Genomic DNA, 9,840 nt, shown 5'->3' with positions numbered 1-9,840 from the left:
ATTCCTGCTTCTATTAATTATGCCATTCCTAGCTAAATGATATGATAATGCTATTTTGTTTGGCACTGCCAGGACTAGAGATGACAAATGAGATACTTCGTGTCAAAGAGCTGAGAAAACCGTAAACCACTATAGGGCTAAAATATTATTATTATGGTCATTATTATCAATTTGTTTTCTAAGCTCTAGGTAATGTGTTTGGTTCCCAAAGAAGAGTTAGCATTTATTTAGTGCTTACTATGTGCCCTACCAAGTGCTTTATATATACTAACTCGTTTATAATTCTTTCTTTCTTATTTATTTATTTTTTGCCATAGGACACGTGTTCACTGAAGAGAGAGGGTGGAGGGAGTGAGATGGAAAGATGGCCAGGCCACAATCGCTTCTCCTCCATTCTCCTCGTGGGATGTTAAGCATGCACGCACACATGCCTGGTGTGTTTTTCAAGCCAACAGGTCTGGGACTCAAACTGTGGTTGGCCATGTGGGATTCACCCTAACCACTACACATGGTCTTGCCCCTTCATTTATAATTCTTACAATAACCTCCTAGAATCAGTGCTATTACTAGTTTATTGTTTTAAATTAAAAAAATAATAAGTCATAGATCACAACTTGGTCTTGGACAAGTTATTAAGTGATGACACTAGAACTTAAAAAAAAAAATTCCCCTTTATTTATGATGGAGAGCATGTGCATGCACATGGGGGTGAGAGAGAGAGGGAGAGCAAGAGCGAGATGAGCACCCTCCACAGGGTCCGATCACATCGTCATTCCCTTCCCCTAGTCCTGCAGCCAGTAGGATGTTGGGCACTCGTGCATGCCAGGCTGACTGGGCTGAGGATTCAAACTGCAGTCGCCATGTGGGATCTGGCTTCTCTAGTGCAGTCCATTACTGCCATGCCACAGCACCAGCCTGATGCCCCCAGGATGTGAGCTCTGAGACGGGACTCCAAAATGCCCACTCTTTTTTTTTTTCTTTTTTTTTTTTTGAGAGAGAGATTTTTGCCATAGAGCGCGTGCGCTCGCCAGACAGACAGAGACATAGAGACAGAAAGCGAGAAGTCACCCCCCAGGGGGGATGGTCACGCCGCAATCCCTTCTCCTACATTCTCCTCTCAGGATCTTGGGCACACACGCACACACGCCCGGCGTGAGTTTTAAGCCACCGAGTCCGGGACGCAAATCGCGGTCGACTACATGGAAGTCCAGCGACATAGCCATTACGCTAACTGCTGGTTCCCCAAAATGCCCACTCTTAACCAAGACTGCAAACAAACAAAACTTCAAATATTATTTTAGATAAGAATTATCCCTCCTAGTATGTAGAGGAAAATGTGACATTTCAACATGACAGTAGAGGACAATGTAATTCATGCAGAGAGATCTGGAAAAAATAAAATAAAATTTTTCAGGATCGAATTTAGGAGATTTGAATTTTAGTTTTATTTCTGCCAGTCATTCTTTAAAAAATGATTGTGGTTCAATTATTTCAATATGGCTTCAGTTTGGGCAAAAAAATTTGGATTCAGATCTGGGTGCAAATTGTAGATATCTGGTTATCTATTTAACCATTAACTTCAAGCAAACGACAGAGTATTTCTGACTAGTAAAATGGAAGAGGAGAACAAACTCCTTCAAAAGACAAAATGAGGGACCAGCAGATGGCGTAATGGTTACATTGCTGGACTCCCATGTGCCAGCCACAGTTTGAATCCCAGACCCAGAGGCTTCAGACTCATGCTGGACACGTGCATGTGTGCTTGAAATCCCAAGAGGACAATGATGGAGAAGGGGTTGCGACATGGCCATTCCGCCTGGGGCTGATTTCTCACTTACTGTCTCTCTGTCTTTCTGGTGAGTGCATACACCCTATAGCAAAAACATCTCTTATAAAAATGAAATTATGTACCAAAAGTGTTTTGGGCAGTAACAGTAATGCTGAATGCTTTTAAAAATGGTGACATATATTGCCCCCACCCTCACCTCATATGTTGCCTAACTTACTCTCATGTGTAGAAAGAAGAGATTGGCTTAGGTAGTAAGTTCTTTCTATTTCATGGAGAATGTTTGCAATTTTTAGGGGGAAAGCCCTTTTCAGCTCATTTTCCATGGCTCAGGTGAACTGAAAAGGGCTGCATGGGCTTTAGGGTTCATTCTACCTGGTCATCTTTTTAAAAGACTGAGGTTTCTTGGGACACTGTCTGCCAGTCGATCGCTGTGAAGAATGCAAGTTTTGGGGGTGCAGGAAATTCAAGTGAGAGGTTCAGAACTTAAGATCACTGTTCAGAAGACATGTGTGCCTTCCCTCGAAATACCCATCTCGGATTCTGCAGGCTTTTGCAGTTCCCTCATTTCCTCTAGATTTCTTGTGTCAGACTCTAAGAAACAGATTCCTTCCTTCTTATTCTGGGGTGACTCTGCTGGCATTCCCACAGCCTGAGTGCTCAGGACTCTGGTGGGTGAAGGGCCTGGGGCAAGGGTGAAATAACTGGGCATAGCCCTAAGTTTCTGCCTCAGTGCCAGCAATAGCTCCCTCTCAGCTGGAGCTCTGCAGGGAAGTTGAGTCATATGTCATATGTCAATGTGGAGGTGGGGGGCTGGCCCTGGAGGAGGTGGCAATGTGTCATCACCTTCTTCCTGGCGGGTCTAAGTATAGGACCCCATTTGAAGGCTGCAGTTCCCAGATGTGCAGAAGCACATGAGGCTCTGAGCAGAGGCCTCATCTCCCCTTCACTGAAAGCTAAGCAGGAATTGCCAAAGAAACAGCCTTCCATAGCATAGGAACTTTTCAGGCTATCCTCCCACCCTTCTGGGGAGCTGAGAATGGGCAAGGCATCTGCTATTTCGTTTGTCCTCCTCCAAAGAACTGATTTGGTTTTCACAGGGGCAGAGCTATTTGCTGAAGGAATGTCACAGCTAGGTCAGCTCTTCAGGAGCTGAGTCCTGAATTACCTGTGGCTGCCTGCCTGCTAAGGTCCCCACTGCCCTCTTTAGTACACTGAGGCTCCACCCATGAAGAGAAACTACGCCCAAGTCAAACTGCATTTGCTTCCTTGTCTGCTGGAACTTGAGCTTCAGTTTGGGCAAAAAATTTTGGATTCAGATCTGGGTGCAAATTGTAGATATCTGGTTATCTATTTAACCATTAACTTCAAGCAAACGACAGAATATTTCTGACTAGTAAAATGGAAGAGGGGAAAAAACTCCTTCAAAAGACAAAATGAGGGACCAGCAGATGGCGTAATGGTTACATTGCTGGACTCCCATGTGTCAGCCACAGTTTGAATCCCAGACCCAGAGGCTTCAGACTCATGCTGGGCACGTGCATGTGTGTTTGAAATCCCAAGAGGACAATGATGGAGAAGGGGTTGCAACATGGCCATTCCCATGAAGAGAAACCACGCCCAAGTCAAACTGCATTTGCTTCCTTGTCTGCTGGAACTTGAGCTGTGAAAAGAAAGCATTTGAAATGGGGCCCTGAGGAGACCTGGGGTGGGTTGAAGCAGGAACGGATGGGAGTTGAATACTAGTATTTGTAGTCCTCTGTCATGTCCTGGGTATTTTCTACACTTTTTTTTTTTTTTTTTTTTTTTGGTGAAAGTTAAACAGCATCACTCTCTGGTAGGAATGTATGTCATTCCCAAGGGCACCTTGTATTGTGTGGTAGTATCAGCCTGGGTGAGGACAGAAACCAGAGACTGCTTGCAGATGAAGGATATACCCAGGTGAGGAACTTTCAGATATCATGTTTGATTTGCTTCTCTTCCTGTTTTTCAGATGCATCATTGAGTTTATAGAAAAACATCATTTCCCTCCTTAGTTTCTTACTGTGTGGTCGTTCTTCAGTTCTGTTGCCTAGCTGTGTGACCCTGGGCAAGTTTCTCAACCTTTCTGATTCTGTACCTTGACCTGAGGTAATAATCCACAAATTAACAAGTAGTGAAATGGTCTAAACTGCAGAGCTCTGCCACATTGTGCTCGTTAACTGTCCTCTTGAAAGGAGAGCCCTGACTGGGAAGGAAAGGGGCAGCGTGAGGGGACAGAGCAGTGAGAAGCGGCAGGAAGCCCATCTGCTAACACGTACATGATGTGTCCATGTGCTCACAGTGTGGGAGTTACTGTGGCTGCAGTTTACCAGAGATAGACGCTCTTGAACATTCTCCATATTATAAGAATTCCTAGGGGCCCCAGGTTGGGGACATGTTCTACATAAACTGGGAATACATGGAAGATCGGATTTGGTTTCCAATCTAACCTAAAGGCACAGTGGCACATGACTGTAGTCCCAGCAGGAAGGCTGATGCAGAAGGATTGAGACAGGGAGTCTCTGAAAAATAAAATAAAATCCCTAGGAGATGACTCACTCGGATGGTAATGAGGGGCCCTGGAGTTCGTTCCTGTTTTAGCCATGGACCAGCTGTGTGACTTCACACAAGTCAACTAAGGACTTCAGGGAACTCGGTTCCCTCTTCTGTGCAATAAGAAGGTTGAATGAGCAAGCTTCTGGGGCAGGGGACAGCAGTGGGATTACACTTGGGCCCCCAAGCAACTGTGCTCCTTCAGAAGCCTTCTGGAGTGCTAAGAACACATACAAAAGTTGAGCATGCCAATTTTCTGTTTGTAGGAGATATCTGTTACCATCCAAATAATGATAATGATCAGTGATGTGTTTCCCGGATGTCAGGGAATTTAGGTGAAAAATCAGTGTTGTGTGCTGGCCTAAAACGCAGACAAGTCCCCCCTACCCTCTACCAATGGTGGTGTGCAAGTATGCGTGCCCTGTACATTTTTAATTTGGATCTGATTTTACTTCTCTAAAGTTTTAAACTGAATTACAGCCCTGGGAAAAGACTTATAACACATCACATTTTAATTAGAGACCTTTCTGAAGTTTATAAGAATGGTCTGATTTAAATGATTCCTGACAATTTTTTCAGTGCACAAAATATAGATTTATTCTTAGCCTTAGTGTGACTTTTATGAAAGAACCAACACCACCAAGAACAAACCACCACGTCGATTCTAATTCATCTAGTCCACATCACTTTTGCACACAAAACAAAAACAAAAATAAAAACAAAGACATTAAATATATCCTCTCCTGAGGTATATTCACCCTAAGGAAGAGAATTCATTTCTTTATTCAGTCATAGCTTGTAACACCTTGAAATGTCTATATGGCAAAATGATGAAAAATATTTGCCATGCGAATATTTATAACTGCAATTTCCAATTCCCCAGAAGAAGTTGTATTTTAAAAATCTTTATAATCAATAGCCTTATCAATTATGCTGCGTGAATTGTGTAAGCAAAATTAAGAATCCTGTTTACCTTCCTAGCTTTCAGCCCATCTTATTTGCCAGTCTGTTGCCTGCATTTTGGGGCTCAAGGTCAGCCAAGGATTAATAGCTTTAGGTCTATTTGCCTAGCGTCTTATTTAGCTGAATTTAGCTCTTGAGATAACAGCATTTTGTCTGTGTACTTGAGTGAAATTTTAATCTCGACCTTTGGTTATAATTTTGGATTGCATGATTGATTCTAATAGGGTGAGAAATCAGAGCATATAAGGCAAACCTAATTACATTTTGAAATATTGTGGAAAAATAAAATATTCTGAATAATACCTATAGTTTTTTAAGTTTAGTAAATTATTTTTTATGAAAGCAAAATATTCTATCACATGATTTGCTTGAAGGCATTGATTAGAATCATACTTTTGGAAGGGATTTCATCCTAGCAGCTCTTTGATATATAATTTGATAAATGGTTTAAGCTAAATATCTTGGTGGAGCAGTCTAGGTTTTCTGAATCCAGGAATTCATATGGTGATTATTTTTATCCCCTTTACATCTTCTCTAACAAAGATGTTCTTTTCAGATAATGAAGACCTTGAGATGAAGGGAAGCTGTTCTCTCAGGTTTTTATAACCCAAGTCTTTCTGCAAGAGGCAGGAGGAGGGTCTCACTCCTATTTTGGGAGCCTTATCAAAAAGCCCAATTCTTGTCTAGAATGAAATGAAACTAAGATCATGGGGGCATCTCATGGATCATGGCGTGAGATTCATTCTTGTATTAGTCTCATGGGGACCTAGTTTTATAACTAAAACACCACCTTTAACCTGTCAACTTAGTAAAGAATCTCAACAGTCGGGACCAGCAGGTGGCGTGGTGGTTAAGGTGCTGGACACTCCCACATGGCCAACCATATTTCAAGTCCTGGACCTGGTGGCTTGCTTTCTCTCTTTTCCTCTCTCTCTCTCTCTGCCTTTCTCTGGTCAAATTAAAATAAGTGAATGAATACATAAATTTTTTTTTTTTTTTAAAGAATCTCAACAGTCAACAACACACCTTTAAAAGTAAAGACAAATTGGGGCTGGCAGGTGGTGCAGTGGTTGAGATGCTGGACTCACACATGGCCTACCACAGGTCAGATCCTGGACCTGTGACTTGCTTCCTCACTTGCTTTCTCTCCTTCTTTCTCTTTCTCTGGTTAAATTAATAATGATAATAACAAATAAAAATAAATAATTCTAAAAAAAGTTAAGGAAAATTTTCAGTATTTATGTTTTGAAACAAATAAAACAAACAGAAAATCTTGGCTCTTTCTATGGTAGAAATAATTTATGTTCCCTTGGGACCAGCAAATGGTGTAATGGTTGTGTTGCTGGACTCCCATGTAGTCGACTGTGGTCTGAGTCCCAAACCTGGTGGCTTAAAATTCACACTGGGCTAGTGTGTATGTGTGTGTGTGTGTGTTTGGGTGTGTGTGTATGCCAAAGATCCTGAAAAGAGAATGGAGGAGAAGGGATTGTGGGTTGGTGATCTCCCCAGGGGAGTGATTCTCACTTTCTGTCTCTCTGTCTCACCAACGAATACATACACCCTATAGCAAAAATCTCTCTTAAAAAATAAAAAAAAGGTGGGCTGGCAGGTAGCATGGTGGCTAGGGGCACCGGACTCCCACATGACCAACTGCAGTTCGAGTCCCAGACCTGGAGGCTTGCTTTCTTACTTTCTCTCTCTCTCTCTCTCTGGTCAAATAAAAATAAATAAATAAATAAAGTTAAATAAAAACAATTCTTAAAAAAAAGAGAGAGGAACAAATCATTTATGTTCCCTATAGGCATTCTGGAAAATGCAAAAGGTCTTAAAGAAGTAAGTAAATAAAATAAAAAAATGATCCATATGTCAATGACCCAGTGATATCTACTGTTAACATTTTGGTGCCATAGAAAAAGCTGAATAACCAGCATTTTCTTTTTTTAAGAGGTTTTTGCCTTAGGGAACGTGTGCTCCCCAGAGAGAGAGAGAGAGAGAGAAAAATACAGTGAGAGGGAAAGTGAGAAATCATTCCCCAGAAGGAATGGCCATGCCAGAGTCCTCCTTCACTCTCCTTCTGGGATCTTGGGCACACACACACACACACACACACACATATGCCCAGTGTGAGTGTTAAGCCACTGGGTCTGGGACTCGAACAGTGGTCGGCTGTGTGGGAGTCCAGAGGCATAACTGCTACACCACCTCCTGGTCCCAGTAACCAGTATTTTCAGAGGCAGTTCTTCAGATGAGGGCTATGAGAAAGTAGTTGCTGGCTTTGCATGAGAAGAAGCAGTGTAGGAAGATTAAACATTTGCCAAAATCCCCTATCTAGAAGGTGGCAAAACCCAAATGAATTTGCTAAGCTCTGGGATTTTCTTGCATCAGCTAGAGATCCAAGTCTCTCCATCTAAGACCTGCTGACAGTAATTTTTTTCTCTCTGCATTTCCCCAGCTGGTGCTGAGGAAAAGGTCTGCCATCTGTAACAGAACTCAGCTGACCGTGCCCAGGGAAGGATGAAGAGATGCTATGTGTCCCATCGTTGTGTTATTAAGTCATAGATGTGGTTTCACCCATAAACTTCTGCAAGAGAAAGGAGGGGTGCTTTCCTGTGGGCAGGAGAGAGCAACTGGGGCTGAGTTTAAGGCATCTGGAACTGTGCAACTCATTAGCCTGAAGAAGGCTGAAGAGAACTGCTCTGGCAATCAAAGAAAGCTGACTGATAGTCTTTCTCCAGAGACTGAGTTAAACCCTTAGTGAGAACTCATTTCTCTTCCTCAGTCCCCTCCAGGAAGAACAATTTTTGATAGCCAAGTGGTAATGGCCATGTCGGGAGGCTCAAACCCACCTCTGGGTAAAATAGCTATCAGCTTTGGGCACTAAGGCCACCAGTGCATGAATATTGCTAGTAATCCTGGCATTAGTGTTTTCCCCTTCTGAAAAAAAGCAGCGAGGTAGTCTAAGTGTACCAGAAGGTCATAAGTTTGCATTTCAAAGTTCAAACTTGGACTTGCTCCATTAACCAGCATCTAAACAATTGCTTTATCGCCGGAGCTCATCTTCCTTAACAGAGGCATTATCACATTGTTTTCATAAACCTTAAGACCTTCTATAAAATATTGACAATAAAATCCCCTCAAGGTTTCAGCCATCTTGTTCATACCCCCCAAAACAATCTACTGCTTGTTCCAGCTAATTTTCATGGGGGTGTTCGCTTCTCAGTTTAAGATACTTTCTAATATACTTCAAGGTACAAGATCACTTATTTGGAAATCTTGAAATCATACAATATTAGACCTGGAAGGGATGGTAGAGGTCATTCATTTGCCATGTTACAGATTAAGAGAAGTTCTGGAAGCATATGAAATTTCTTTGTACCTTGTTAGGAGTGGAGCTCATACCCAATTCAAATTTGTTATACTGCTTAGCAAACTGGCTTATAATCACCTTCATTTTGTAAATAGCACCATCATTCTCCTGGTCATGATTCTCCCAGGATCAAAATATGAGTCTTCCTTGGGACCAGCAGTTAGTGTAATGGCTATGTCGCTGGACTCCCACATAGTCATCCGTGGTTCGCGTCCCGGACCCGGTGGCTTAAAACTCACGCCGGGCGCGTGTGCGTGCGTGCCCAAGATCCCGAGAGGAGAATGGAGGAGAAGGGATTGCGGCGTGACCATCCCCCCTGGGGGGTGATTTCTCGCTTTCTGTCTCTCTGTCTCTCTCTGTCTGGTGAGCGCATGCGCCCTATAGTGAAAAACCTCTTTAAAAAAAATCAGTCTTCCTTGATGTAATGCTCTTCCTGTTCTCTCATATTAAATCCCTCTCCAAGTTCTAGAAGACTTCCTTTGAGCTCTCTCCCACACCTATTCTATCCTACCCAACCCTACTGCTGCCAACAACGTTCACACTCCTATGATTGAAGCAAAGGCTGGAGGTGAAGGCTCAAGTATACACACTTGCCATGTGCCTGTCTCCTTCTCGGGATGGTGGAGGTGAAGTGAAAGGAAGTGAGACGATGAGGTGTTTGGGGTCCTAGGTGTGTGTCAAAACAATCTCAACTTCTCTCTCTACTACTTTGATTGATTTACAGACCCTGGGAAACCTGGTTCCAAGGCAGTGCACGCACTTGCCTTTGCTCTCTTCTTTCCTAGTGGAGCATGACAACAACTGAGTCAGAGTTCTTTGCTGTGAGGTCATCTTCTCCCAGAGTGCAGAGGAACCAAAGGCTGTCCAACAATCTAAACATATAAAATTTTTTTGTAATAAACTTTAAAAGTTTATTCCCCAACAGTTCTTGATGTTGCAATCTACCTCTAGTTCCAGGCATTGCATGTGTACCCAGCACTCTCAGGGTGGTCTTCAACCTGAACTGTGGACCTCCATGGGGGTCAGCCTTGCTGCGCATCATATTTTACGGCTGTGCAGTGTTTAGATCTCATGCAGGCATTCTTTTTTTTTTTTTTTTTTTTTTGGAAAGGGTTTTTTTTTTTTTTTTTTTTGGTTTTTTTTTTTTTTT

The 9,840-nt window shown here is 42.6% G+C and overlaps 1 protein-coding gene and 1 long non-coding RNA gene across 2 annotated transcripts in view; one reads left to right on the top strand and one right to left on the bottom strand.

Annotated features, from left to right (window-relative positions):
- The window catches only part of MYO3B (myosin IIIB), a gene marked incomplete at its 5' end in the record, with an annotated part of 536,872 nt that overhangs the window by 25,314 nt on the left and 501,718 nt on the right, over positions 1–9,840 (top strand). The window lies entirely within an intron of this gene.
- The window catches only part of LOC106736141 (uncharacterized), a 16,776-nt gene that overhangs the window by 6,212 nt on the left and 724 nt on the right, over positions 1–9,840 (bottom strand). The gene's annotated exons all lie outside the window — the stretch shown is intronic.

This window comes from Tupaia chinensis, unplaced genomic scaffold, assembly GCF_000334495.1.
Source record: "Tupaia chinensis unplaced genomic scaffold, TupChi_1.0 Scaffold000056_1, whole genome shotgun sequence".
NCBI classification, from domain to species: Eukaryota; Metazoa; Chordata; class Mammalia; order Scandentia; family Tupaiidae; genus Tupaia; species Tupaia belangeri.
The sequence above is the reverse complement of the archived record's forward strand: the minus strand, read 5'-3'. Positions and strand labels throughout refer to the sequence as shown.